The 13,410-nt window shown below is 53.4% G+C and overlaps 1 protein-coding gene across 6 annotated transcripts in view; it reads right to left on the bottom strand.

The window, feature by feature from the left end:
- Positions 1-12,186, bottom strand: part of ARAP1 (ArfGAP with RhoGAP domain, ankyrin repeat and PH domain 1) — a 61,299-nt gene extending 49,113 nt beyond the window's left edge. For 4 of the 6 annotated variants that reach the window (XM_036220797.1, XM_036220798.1, XM_036220799.1 and 1 more), the window contains exon 1: positions 12,043-12,186. The gene's annotated coding sequence lies outside the window, so the exon portion shown is untranslated. Of the gene's footprint in view, positions 1-518; positions 591-12,042 lie in introns of those variants that run through there. The other 2 variants (XM_036220794.1, XM_036220795.1) reach the window with 1 other exon arrangement.
- Between the last annotated feature and the right edge of the window lie 1,224 nt (positions 12,187-13,410).

The raw sequence follows: 13,410 nt of genomic DNA, 5'->3' as shown, positions 1-13,410 counted from the left end.
CTGGAGGCCCCTCAGTCAAGACCCTTCCCAATTGCATCCTTAGATCCCCTCTACATAGGGCTGTGCTTTGGGTTTAAGGGAAGGCCTAGTGGTTTGGGGAGCGGAAGGCCCAGGGGTCCAGACCTGGGGTCTGAGATTGTCTACGCCCTCCTCCTCTTCCCCTGCATAGCTCCCCACTCCAGGCAGGCTGGGCAGGGACTCCAGTGTCCAGATCTCAGGAAAACTCTCAGAGCTCCCCACACAGGAACCAAGAGCCCCACACCTCCGGCTTTGGCCAGACTTGGTCTACAAACCCTACCCCACCCATACCACAAACGCACATCACCTCCAGGGACACACACCTCCCACCCAACCCAGCAGCCACATAGCATATCTGCACTACCACACGCACAGCCGTCAGTCCCCATACTCCCTACCAAAAACTGAACTGTATACAACTGCCCCACAGTCCCACAATGGCCAATACCTCCCTAACCCCCATCCCACCCCCACCTCCCCGTCCGGTCACCAGAGGATACCTATGAGCAAGCAGGGCCACCCTCGGTCTTCGGTCTTCAGTGTTTAGGACTCTGCTAATGCAGGCAAGAGGCTTTGGAGACACTTCCTTTAGATATGAGGAACTAGGTGGGGGCTGGGTTCCCGGTCCAGAAGGTGCAGAAGCGGCCCCCGCCCCTCTGCAGAAGCCAGCTCCCTCCAGCTCTGCCAGGCAAGGCAGCAGATTAGGCCCTTGGGTGGACAACTGACTCATTCTGGACCAAGAAGCCTATTTTCTGTCTCTCAAGGACCGGTGACCACTGCATACTGGTCCCAAGGAGGCACATTAGGGTCTCCTGAGCTACCCCAGGCCTGAATCTCAACCCTGTCACTCACCCTGGCACCAAATTTCTGCTCCATCCCATCTGTGGTATGACCTGTTCTCTGGGGTCCCAGGAGTGGTGGGAGCTGTCAAGGAGCAGCACTCAGGCCAGTGAGGACTGAATCAGGGCCCCAGAACCCAGGTACATAAAGAACCACCTGGTGGGAGCTGGGGGCCACTGGCAAGTTCCTGAGCTCCAGGCCAGAGACCCCTCCCCACACAACAAAAGGCAAATCCGGGTTCCAGTACTGGCTCCATCACTTCTTGCCTGAAATCCTGGGCAAGTCATGTCACAATCTGAGCCTCAGTTTCCCCCTCCACAAAGCAGAGCTATCATCCAGATGACTGACATATGACCATGTGTGTACTAGAGGCCACAGTAGTTATCTGCTCACTCCTCTGCTAAAACAAGTACTTCCTGTTCCTAGCCCATGGCCTTGGCCAGTCCTAAAAAGAAGGGTCTTTGGTGCTGGTCGTATAGCCAGATTCTAGTCTGGACCCCCTCAGCACCCTAGGGTTCTCAGTAACCCCAGATACCAAGGACTACCACACTCTGCCTCCAGCCATGTCACCCTTCAAAGTTCCAGACTGAACACCCCGCTGCCCCCTAGACCTCCTCCTAGATCGCCCTAGGTACCATGCATTCTCTATTCCACAATGAACTTACCAGCTCCCTCTTTCGGGAAAGCAGGGCTGCCTCCAACCCAGGCAGAGCCTTTGAACAAATCAAAAAAATGCCTCTTCCCTGAGTAGCCCCACAGCAGGGCTTGTAGCTCAGCAAAGAGGACTGGGTTTCAGTCCTCCCTCTCACATTCTCCCCAACCCCCCACCTACCAGGTACACTTAGGCAGTGCTCCATACGCACGTCCACACCCAGCAGACCTACTGACAGGTAGGATCTTTTGACAACTTCATTGGGGCAATAAAACCAATTTTATTAATGGCTAAGGGACATTAAAGCCTAGGCGACCATGGACATCCCAGACCTCTATTTCAGGCCTACCCTTAACTCCCACCCCAATCTTGAAAGACTATTACTTTCTATAACCTTCATGTATGCACTGTTACAGTTTTTACAGTTGTGTATCATTTTTATAATTAGAAGAAAAAACGATAAAATATTTTAAATCTATTAGAATTGAGTTTGTTTCAGCTTGTTCCCCCAAACCATTTTTATAAAGTAGCTTTATGATTTTAAATATAACATGGATAGACTACTAAGAGAATTACTATAAACGAAACTGATGATTTCCTGGGCCATCTGGACTAGAGAATGAGAAACTGAGACCCAAAGCTAGCTCCCTCCCCCCACTGGCTTATCCTTCCAAGATCTAAGACACAGCTTATCAAATAAGATCCCCTCATCAGGGACCAGGGGGCCAGCAGCAGAGTGCTGCCCATAGAGTTCAAATGAGAAATGGTTGAGGTCCATTAGTAAACATGAAAACTCCTGGGTTCCCGTGGTTTTCCTCTAGACAGTGTCTGTCAGACCCCATCCCAGCCCTGACCCTCACCCATATTCTCCCAAACTTCACCCAGGGTCCCCTCTTGCCTAAGCCCCACCCTACAGAGGGTCAGATAGGGAGAAGCAGTGTGAATGGCCGCATACTCCACTTGCTTTTGCCTGAGTTTGGGTGTGATGAGCATTCAGTGTCTCAGTGGGTTGGGGTAGGAGGTGCCCAACTCTGCACTCCTTGATATGTGAACTGGATGAGGCTTTCACCCACTTGAATGGTAGTCTTCATCCACAGGGGCTCCTCTGTGGGTCTGCAGCTACAAGTGTGACAGTTTCTTCCCTAAGGCTGCCCTGGCTTAGCGGGGAGAAAGGGGCCTCCCTGAGGTCAGGGTTAGGGACTGAGCTTTGCCAGATGACACCAGGAAAGCTTTGGGGTGGTGTCTCTCTTGCTTAGCGAAAGGGTGTCAGAGCCTGAGCTAATGGCCTTCCTTTCCCCTTAGAATGGGCTGTTATTCCTCCTCTGCTTTAAAGATGGGTGTGCTAAGCCTAGGGAGGCTTAGCACACCCATCAAGGGAGTATCTTGTGGTTCTAGTGGTTCTGTTCCAGACCATGAACCAGGACACTCATTTGCCTTTATTGCCTGTGGCCTGAAAACCCACATTTGTCAGTGTAGGGGCCAGCACAGGTCACTTGGAGTTGGGGTATTGCTTTGGTATCTCTGAGGTCACCTGAGGGGAACTCCCCCTACTAGTTCTTTCAAGAAACAGGCAAGTGGAAGGGGGTAGGAGGCTCAGGCTGGGGGCACTTGGGCCCTGGTCTTGTTGTATATCCATGGTTAGGTTCTTTCCCCCTCTGGGGCTCACCTTCCCCTTCTAGAAGTGGGGAACGTTGGAATAGGTGGTTCCTAAATGTGGAAGGAGCAGGTGGTTCGGGTGTTGCAGGCAGAGGGAACAGTATGAGCAAAGTCCTGGAGGTAAAGTGCCAGGCAGTGGGGGTAGAGGGAGTGAGACCATAGAGGATGAGTAAATGGCAGAAAGCAGAGGGTAGAGGTCTTTGAACCCCAGTGGATAATGGGGAGCCATGGAAGGGGTAGGCAAGCAAGGGACAGAGGCAGTGCCTGCCTCTAGTGGGGTGCGTGGGTGGTTGGTCTCAGACTCCTGGAAGCCTGAGGGGTTCTGACCTGCTCTGGGGAAAAGTTGAGGGATGGGCAGCATGAGGGGGTCTGAGAGTCGGCACTTTCTTGTGTGGGTGAGGGCCTGCTCCCAGCCATGTTTATTGGCTGGCACAGCAGCAAGTGGTTGGGGCAGCCTCCAAGGTGGAAAGAAGGGTTAGACTTGGTGACAGAGGATGCCAAGGAGTCTCAGAGTTGAATTTTCTACTCCTAAGCCTCTGGTCTGAACCTTGACATCTGCCTCATCCAACCATCCCTCTCCTTGCCCTTGTCATAGACCTCTGTCCCAAATTTCTGACCTAAGCGAGCCAGACTTTCATAGATTTCCATTCATCCATTCCCCTCAGTGGCCAGACTCTTTCAGCCACTGGGGAATAGAGCTATGAATGAGACAATATTCTGGTCCTCCAGTTGAGACTAACAATAAATATATAATACATTATGTAATAGTGATAAGTAGGATGGTGAAAAATAACACAAGGTCAGGAGGTAGAGACTATGGGAGCCCTTTTTTAGGTAGAGTGGTAAGGGAAGGAAGGCCTCGAGTCTGAGCAGGTGCTGGGAAAGTATGGGAGTGAGGCATGCCAATGTCTGGAATAGCCTTCCAGGCAGAGAGAGATCCAGAACCCAGCCCTGAGTGGAGCACGTGGAATGGAATGGGTTGGAGTAACAGAAAGGGGGTGGGAGGTAACAGGGACTGATCATGCAGGCCTGACAGGCTGTGTGCTGGCTTTGGCTTTTTCTCTAAGGAAGGTGAGAAGTCACTGGGGAGTGAGAACTGGTCAGATTTGGGATCTGTTTTGAAGGTATACATTTATTCCACACAAGCCTGAAGTCATAATCCCCATTGTACAGATTATGAAATTGCCCTGAATCCCAGACTCAGAGAAATTATGTGAATTCCCAAGTCTCATAGCAGTATAAACCCCAGTCTGCCTGCCTGCCTGCTGTCTGTGCTTAGTCCCCAAATCACCTTGCTGCCCTTCATGGCTTTCCATTGTCTCGACAATAAGGGCAAGTGTCTTACCATGACCTTCAAGGCCCTTCTCAACCTGCACTCATCCTCTCTCTCCTACCTGACCTCCCTGCTCCCTGCCTGTCTTCACACTGTCCCCTCTGAGGAGATGGAGTGAAAGGAGGGGTCCAGACAGCCCTTGGTTCAGATTTTGGCTCCTGCGTGACCTTGGGCAAGTTACTTAACCTCTCTGAGATTCAGTTTCTTACTCATCTTTAAAGTGAGCTAAAGCCATCCTGTTGTTTTTAGCAGGGATGGTTGGATCAGATACATGGGTAAAAACGTGCCCTGTGAGTTGGAGAGGAAAGGCTGAGTCAGGAATCTTTCTTGTCTGTCGTCTGATTAGAGGACGCTGAGATCACACATCAAATTGGAGGCCAGAGCCTCGCTCCCTTCCGGCCCCTACCCCGCCCATCTGGTCACCTCCACCCCATCAACACTGGCAGCTTCCCCTTTCAGGTGCCAGCAGCATGTGGCCGCTTATCTTCTGGCTTCTCCATTCCTGGGGCCACCTAGGGAGAGGGCAGATTCAGGTCCCTGTTCTACTGCACTGCTAGTTCTAGGGCGCAGAGGAGTCCACCAAATCTCTCCTCCTGGGTGGGCAGGCACGTCAGGTTCCCTATCAACTCAGAGGGGATGGAATTCAGCATCCTTCTCTTCCTCTCCCCAGTCAGCACCAGGGCTGGCCCTCAAAACCTCTGGTGTGTAATGAGGGTCCCAGCATATGACTCTGGTTCTGTCCACTCCTGCTGCCTGGATGTGTGCTGTCAGCCCTGTGTACTCCCACCCCACTTGTGGTTAGCCCTGTTGCTTCCTGTTTCTGCTGCACATATAGTGTTAAGGGTGCCCCCCCCCCCCGGCCCCTGCTTCATCCCTAAGGTGGGCAGTGGTCACAGAGGAGGATCTTCCTGGAGTCACCCTGTAGCACCTCATGCCTTCCCCTTGGCTAGCACCTTTGGTCTGGGAAGGTACTACCCTGACCTGGTTGGGAAGTCCCCAGCCCAGTAGGGTGTGTCTCTGACTGAGGGGTAGGGGGCCTGGCAGAGCCTGGGGTACCCACAGGTACTGTGGGGCTGGCTGGGTCATCCTTTATGGTAGAGGGCATGAGTGAGGCCTGAAAAGTGAAGGGTTGGGGGAGTAGGAAGGTGGATGTGGGTCAGGGCTGTGGGGTTAGGGTTTGGGTTAGGAGCTCTGCCTTGTGGTGGGTTAGGGGTACAGGCCAGAGGATGCTCTGGCTGCACATGGGGGAAGAGCAAGTGGCAGGGACGAGGGCCCAGCGGTCCAGGCTGGCTGGGAATGCCTGAGGTGGACGGAGGCAGTGGGAATGTAGAGGAGGCAGTTAGGGGGGAAGGGGAGGGAGGAGTGGTCCAGAGTGATCCCTTCGGAGTTAGGGGCACATGGTAAGGCTGAGGGAGAATTAGTATGTCACAGTACTCCCAGAGAACGTGAAACAGGAAGGGGCTCACTTGGCCAGGAAGTCTTCCAGGAGGTAGGGTTTCCTTCATGGGAGGAAACAGGCCTCCCCCTCAGGGGCAGTTCCCACTCTATGCTCAGGGCACTTTGAGGGCAGCTGCTGTGCCCACAGGCTCAGGCAGGCACCGAAGGCTTCTGCCAAGGCCCAGCTTCCCTGCCCCCAAGGAGGGGCAGTGCTTCCCCTCAGGGTCCCAGGTCTCTCCAGTCACCACTCTGACCCTCCAAGTCTGGACCTGAGCCTGCTAGGCCACATCCCATGCTGGCCCCAGGAGGATATGTTTTGTCCAGCAATGTGGCCCAAACCTTGCTCTGTGACCTAGCCAATCACCTGCCATCACGGGTTCCCCTCAAACCCATCCTGATATCCAGGAGGACAGCCCCACCACCAGCAAATGAAGGAGGCCTGACCCCTGTCTGTCCCTTCCCTACTCCCTACCAAGATGGCTATCTCTTCTGCTACAACCTAGTCCCTTGTGGGCCTGGTTCTCAGATTTCTTGAAAGAGAGCAGCTGGGTATGTATCCTTGGAGTGATGGGTGCAGAGCACACAAAGAGCCTGGAGGCCAGCTAGGCCAGGGATCCCCGAAGCAGCCCTGAGAAACTCTCTAGGCCTAGCCTTATCTGTCTGGCACCAGCCAGTCAAAGTGTGGCATAGGGTCTACCTAGCTCTCAACTTGGGGTCCATCCAGCCCAATTTGAGGCTTTGCAGGCTCTTGAAACCTAGAATTTTAGAAATTTGGAAGCTGGGAATCGCAGGCACATAAAACCCTGGAATCCTTGAATCTCCAATGCCTAGACTCTCAGACTCAGAATCTTGAAATTGCAGCTGCCCAATGCGGGAAGAAGGAGGACGAGGTGGACAGGGACAAAGAAGCTTCCCACCTCAACCTGCCTCACACCTCACCTGGCCTATTTGGTTGGTTCCTGTTCATACCTGGGGCTGGTGGGCCTGGGAGGTTCCAGGAATTGCTGCTTCCTGCTCCCTCCCTGAAGCTCCAGAGAAGCTGAGTCCACTGAAGATAAGTGACCAGCCCAAGGCCTCTCACTGAGCCAGAGGTCAGGGATAGACCGCAGGTACCTGACTATAAGCAGAGCCCTGGCCCTCATATTTTGGTGGAAAGGGGAGGAGGACAGAAGGGGATGCCCAGGGGCAGGGCAGTGCTCTCTGGAGTGGTAGGGGAGGTGGCAGAGGATACTCAGGCATTTGGGGGAATGATATACAGTGGTAGCTCCGCCCTGCTACTGCTGCCCATATTCTAGAGAAAGACCCACCCCAGCACTGACCTAGCCAGAAAAAGGTGGGGCCAGGCTAGGATCCCCCAAGGGCTCTGGGCAGCTAAGATTTCAGGTATGGCCTCTGGCTTCCTGCCCTGAGAATGGGGACAGAGGAGTAGCCGTGAGAGGTCCCAATTCTCCTCTCCCTCCCCCTTGCCTCAAATCTTTACCTTCATAACGAAAAAGAAAATAAAGAGGTAGAAAATTTTGCCACATCCCTCCCTCCCAGGGAATGGGAGGCAGTGCTCTCTGACTCCTGAATTCTCCTCTGGACCCCTCTGGTCCTGGGCACCACACTCTTGATCACAACTGGTCTCTGCTTCTTGGCCTCTTAGCTCTAGATCCATGTTTTCCAGGTTTGTTCACTTAATCACTGGCACCTAGCTGTACCTGATCTCAAGCACCTTGAGAGGAATCAGGTTTCTGGTCTGGTCAGGGAAAAAGACCTAGGCCTATGACAAGGCAGATGGGCAGGGTCTGAAGAAACCTCAGGGTGTCAGAGGCCCAGGAGGCCCTGACCAGGCCTCTAGCAGAGAGGTAGAGGACAGGCTTCAGAGCCCCGTGCCTGGGTGCCAATCTCAGCTCCTCCTTTCCTTGACCTCAAGTCACTTAACTTCCCTACTGACCTGCTTCCTCATCAGCAAAATGGAGTCTGGGAGAGCTGTTCTATTCACTAAAGTCCAGAGCAGATAGGATAGGATGAGATCAGTAAGTGGACCTCAGGAGATACTCATCCTAAGGCATGGCTTATGCTAGCAAGCTCAGAACTTGACAGCAGTCAGTCCAGTCTGCGAGCAGGATGCCCTTGCAGGCAACCCATCCCCACAACTGATCACCAGCAATACCACCTGACCTGATGGCCCTCCAGTCCCTGCCTGCCACTCTAACTGAGAGTTTCCAGGGTAGGACAGGATTTGAATCGCCTCTGGTTACACTATCTCCCAGTATTCAAGGTTCTCACTGCGAAGTAATAGAAATTCAGACTCCTGGCTCTTCTAAGGAATGGATGATCCTGAGGAAATCACTCAATCTCTCTGGGCCTCAGTTCCCTCATCTTTAAAATGGGAATGGTGCCTACCCCAAAAGACTACTCTTGAGGATTAAATGAAATCATTACATAAAATATTTAGCTAAATGCCTGGCACAGAGTAAGCTTCCAAGAAATAGTAGCTACCACTACTAGCATTACTACTATTAAATAATAATTTGTTCATTAAATTGGTCACTTAACTCTACATCCCCTCCCAGCCACTCTGATTGTCCCAATAATCTAATACAGATGTCCTGATTATGGGACAGACTTTTACCTTCTGAACTATGTTCCAAAGGATAAGCCAGAGAAATTCCACAGAAAGGCCATGCAAAATACCAGTCATACACTGCTCCCCACCCCCAGGCCATCCCTGACACCTGGGGTCATCTGTCTCTTTGCGATGGGACTGTCCTCCCCAGAGCACTGGTTGGAATGTACCTGTCTGGGGGTCTGATGAGGCGGGGTTAAATAGACAAGACGTCCTCTCTGATCAGGGCTAGGAGCACTCAGGAGTCAGCGACAAGCCCTGAGCTTTATGGCGAGTGTACTTGTAGGTGATTTCTGAGGGCTGCCTATATCCTCCCGCTGTTCAGACCCTTGGGGAAGCCACCCTTAGAACAGAACCCCTTCTGAAACATGAAACACCCCTCTGTTAAGGGCTATGGAAGTTGAGTACAGCTTGATTGAGACCAGAGGAGAGAGTAAGAGGGACCACCCAAGGGACTAGACTCTGCTCCTGAAGAAGGGATGGGTCTACTTGGCTGGGGTCACACCCTGCTTGAGACTGCCTTGGTTACCACCCAGGGGAAAGGCCCTCACTGAGTGAGTCTGGGGACTGAGCTCAAGGGTGAGGTCAGGCTGGGGGAGGGAAAACTAGGCCAAAGAGGCAAACAAAAGCCTGGGTCCTGATCCTGCCTCTACCACTTCTTTGCTGGAAACTTGGGCAAGTGACTTCACCTTTCTGGGCCTCAATTTCCTTAGCTACAGAATGGTACTTAACTTCTAGGGTTGTTCGGAGGACAAAACCAGTTAACATACATAAAAGTGCCTGCAACAGTGCTGTGTGCATGTTTGCTGACATTGTTCTGGCTGATGTCATTACCCAGCTCTTTCTGAGTTTCTTCTCCTGTTACTGGAAGGTGATCCTTGTCTCATGGAATGATGTAAAATTAATAAAGTAAAAAATGTCTAGTGTCAGTCACACTGTAGGTACTCAAATCAAAGAAAGCGCCCCCGCCCTTTTCCCTCTCCTTTCCCTGAGATGGACTAACAGTCCATCTAACAGTCAGGGCACTTCCTACCCCCACTAGAGCTCGCTGAGTGATCCTGGTCCAATCTTTGGCCCTTGGCCTCGGTCTCCCCATCTATTAAAAAAAAGCTTCTATACCAAATGATCTCTGACTGTCCATGATCTATCTGCTCCAACCTCCCTCCTACCTCCCTTCTCTCCTTCCTCTTCCATTTCTAACTCATGTCCTACTGCATCTCCTCCTGCTGCAATAAGAACCCTTGGGAGCCTAAAGTGGGCTGGAGCAGACAGCTGGTGGGCAAGGGGTACCAACACTCAGGTAGCTCCAGGCCCCCAAGGGTTAAGATCCAGAGAGAAGGGCGGAGGGGGGTGGGGGGAGCAGGGTCAGTACTGGACAAGCTAAACAGAAGGGCCTGGAGCCCAGGGCCTGCTTCCCCTCCCCCCACCCTGGGAACAGAGGCTGCTTGTTTGGGCATCAGCCGGCTGGCTTTGAGCTTGGCCAAAAGGAGAGTGGGGAGGGGGGGGGGAGAGGGCCCCAGAGAGTGGAGGGACTCCATTCTTCTAGCCAATGCCCTAGGCTTAGTACTAGGCTAGTCTACCACTAGGCCCTAGGACTCTAAGAGGCCTCTTATCCCCCTGAATTGACCCCTTTCTCCTTTTTCTTCATTTAAACACTCACTACTGGGGGCAGGATTTAGACTCAGGCAGGCTCAGTACTTGCCCCACACAAGACTCTTTTTGGAGCATGGGACGGGGCCTTATCACCCCATCCTACAGATGAGGAAATGGAGGCTCTGAGGAACTGAGCCAGGAACTGAGAAGTTCAGGGACTTGCAGAGTTGCATACAGTTTGGTGGCAGCATAGAGACTGCCCCAGGTCCCAGCTATCCCCATGTCTCTTCAGGCCTCTTCCCTACAAAGCTCCAAGGAGGCCTTTCCTAAGGTATGTCACTACACAGGGCTGAAAGGCTAAGCAAGAGGCAGCAATAAGCAGCCCACCTCTGAAGTTCCAAAGGACCTAGGAGATTTGGATGGGAGAAAACTTCTGGAGGCAGGAGAGACAAACATCCTGCACAAAGGACTGAAGTTTGATGTGTGGGAAAGGATGGCTGGAGCCCAAGAAGGGTGGGGGTGAAGCTGGGGCTGAGTGGGAAATGCCCCAATGAAGCCGGGGGACAATCTGGACCCTTGGTGGCCTCTGCCAACTTTGACCTCCTCAGTTGTCAGGACTCCACCTGTGACAACCCCCTCTTGCCCTACTCCAGTGAACAAGCTTAGATTGTCCAGACCAGAGTCTGGACAATCCCAAACCCGCCATGGGACAGGGGAATGAGATCTCTCTACACTCTACCTCTGTTACCCCTTCTTGCCATAGCCATCTCTTCACCATTCCTCAAATATGCCATGCATGTTCCTGCCTTTGCACAAGCTATGCCCTTCTCTGGAGTGTTCTTATCCTTGTGAATTGCCATATAGCTGCTGAGGACCAGTCCAGTCATTTCCTCCCTAAGCCTCCAAGAGTCCCAGTCCCTGATTCCATCTCAGTGCCTGTCTGCACCTGTATTCCTGACTCTGCTGGGCTCCTTCTACCCTGTAATGAACTTGCTGGGAGGTCTCCCCTAGCCTGGGCACTCTCTGCTCTCTGAGGAAAGGCATCTTGGGTGCCTCTGTCTGGACCTCAGTGCTTAGCTGGTACATAGTCCAATCCTTCTTTAAGTACTTCCACATACCTGTCAGACCCTGCAGACCCCTCTGCCCCGTCCCCTAGGCCTGAGGATCTGATAAGGCTCCCAGGTTAGGCGCTTTTGGGGGGGGGGGTGGTGCATATGCCAGAAGCTATAGTGTGATGGCTACTCAGAAGAGTTCCCCAGAACCAAAACCATCCCTGGCCATCGGGGACCAAACACCCACCCCGCATCACACAGGCTGCACTCCAAATCTGCTCTCTCCAGTTCCAACAATCCACTCCCGGCTTGACCCCATTCAGTGAAGACACACCTCCTTCTTTTTCCAGCAACCGGGCCAGGTAGGGGCTCTTGGGAGGCCATGCTCCCATTTACTGGTAGAGAACTGAGATGCAGAGACCGAAGTAGTCTGCCCAAGGTCACTGGAGCCCCAGGTCCAGGGCACAGGGTCGTAGCAATGTGCAGGTCACCACAGTCAACGAGGTGGGAGCCTTCGTTTCACAGACGAGCGAAGGCGCCCGAAGGCGGGCTAGCTCTGGATCCCGAGAGCCTTCATGCCTAAGGGCTGAGGGCTAGAAGCACTCTGTTCTGCCGGTTCACCCTCCTCCCTACCGTTTCTAGCCCGACTTCGCATCCTCAAGAGGCGACCCGCATCCCCACCACGGGTAGGTGAAACAAACAACACAACCCAGAAGAAACGCCCGCGGAAGTAGGCGCCGGGCGCAGAGTCGCCGCGCGGCCTCAGCGTTCCCTTCTGTGAAATGGGGAAACTCCGGGCCACGCGCGGCGAAGGGGCGCCTGACTGGGAGGCCTCGGCGGCCACACTGACCTGTTCTGAGCGAAGACTCCACGCGGGGAGCCGAGGTTCCGGCGACGCACAGACTCAGATTCACACCGCTGCAGCTAAATCGCGGCCTCGCGACCGGCGCGCCCACCCCGCCGGGCGCTTCCGCCCGCCCCACGTGACGCCCCAAGCAGGGCAGGGCGGGACAGGGGTAAGGGCAGGGCCCCGCCCCCTCTCTGGCCCCGCCCAGTCACGGTCTTGGAGTCCGCTGGCCCCGCTCGCCTTGCAGCGCGTGTCTCCCCTGTCTCTCGCTTCTCAAAGGTTCGTCTCTGTTCCCAGAGGCTCGGGGTCTACTCCCACCACCCCCGCCACTGAGTCTCCATCTCTTCCTGAGTCTCCCTGCCTCTTGCCACTCCTCTCCTAGTGACTCCGCCCCCATAGAGATGAGCCATACACCTTCGGGGACCCAGACCCACCCACCCCCGCCCCCCCCGGTGGTTAAGAGGCCTTGAGAGCTTGGACGACCAAGGTCTCTGACTTCCTCTTCCAGGAAGTCCTTCCCCACCCAGTCCTCGGAGGATAATCCACTTCTCCCCTTGGGCCACGTTCCCTAGAGGCAGGGTTATGGGGAAGAGTCTTGCCCAGTCATGGGGCCAAAGGATCCCTTGATTGGAGGCTGCAGCTTGAGATCTGGCACCCAGGCAATTTCTCTATACTTCTGTTTCTCCAAATACCTTGTGGAGATATCTGGAAGAACAGCTCTCACCAAGGTGGGGCATGAAGGATTACTCTGAGATTGGAAGTCATTAATTTGAGCACCTACTATATGCCAGGCCCAGTGCTAGGCAGTATACTCAATTTACCTCAATTCTCATACCACTGACTGAGGCAAAAATCATCTCCCCAGGTTATGGGTTAGGAAATGAAGATCCAAGAAGTTCTGGGACTTGCCCCAAATTACAAGACCAGTATTGGTCAAACCTGGGATTGGAACCCAAATCTTGGCAAGTTATAGAATCTCCAGCCCACTCCCATACTGGACCTTTACTCTGCTTCTCTAGGAAAGACTCTACTACTGTATCTTCCTGACAAAGCTAAGGCAAGTTGCTTTCTGGGAGGGGAGGACAAGGCCAAATCTTGGACAAAACTTCTTGGCCCCAAATTCATATGGAGTATAAAAACACTGGAGAGGGCAGAGCATAGGGTTCTCTTCCCTACTTGACAGCAGGGGTGTCTCTCAGACAGCAGAGGGCCACAGAGAAAAGGGGAGGTCCAGGCATCCTTCTAGACCTTAAAGCAGCCAGGTGGAACACAGGACCCGGGTACTGGCATCTGACCACTGGACAAGGGACTAGGGGTCCCAACCTTTCCATTAACCCAGGTCTGAGGTCTTTGAAATGACTTGGAAAGGTC

This window comes from Rousettus aegyptiacus, unplaced genomic scaffold (genome assembly GCF_014176215.1).
Source record: "Rousettus aegyptiacus isolate mRouAeg1 unplaced genomic scaffold, mRouAeg1.p scaffold_m13_p_5, whole genome shotgun sequence".
In the NCBI taxonomy this organism is placed as follows: Eukaryota; Metazoa; Chordata; class Mammalia; order Chiroptera; family Pteropodidae; genus Rousettus; species Rousettus aegyptiacus.
The sequence above is the reverse complement of the archived record's forward strand: the minus strand, read 5'-3'. Positions and strand labels throughout refer to the sequence as shown.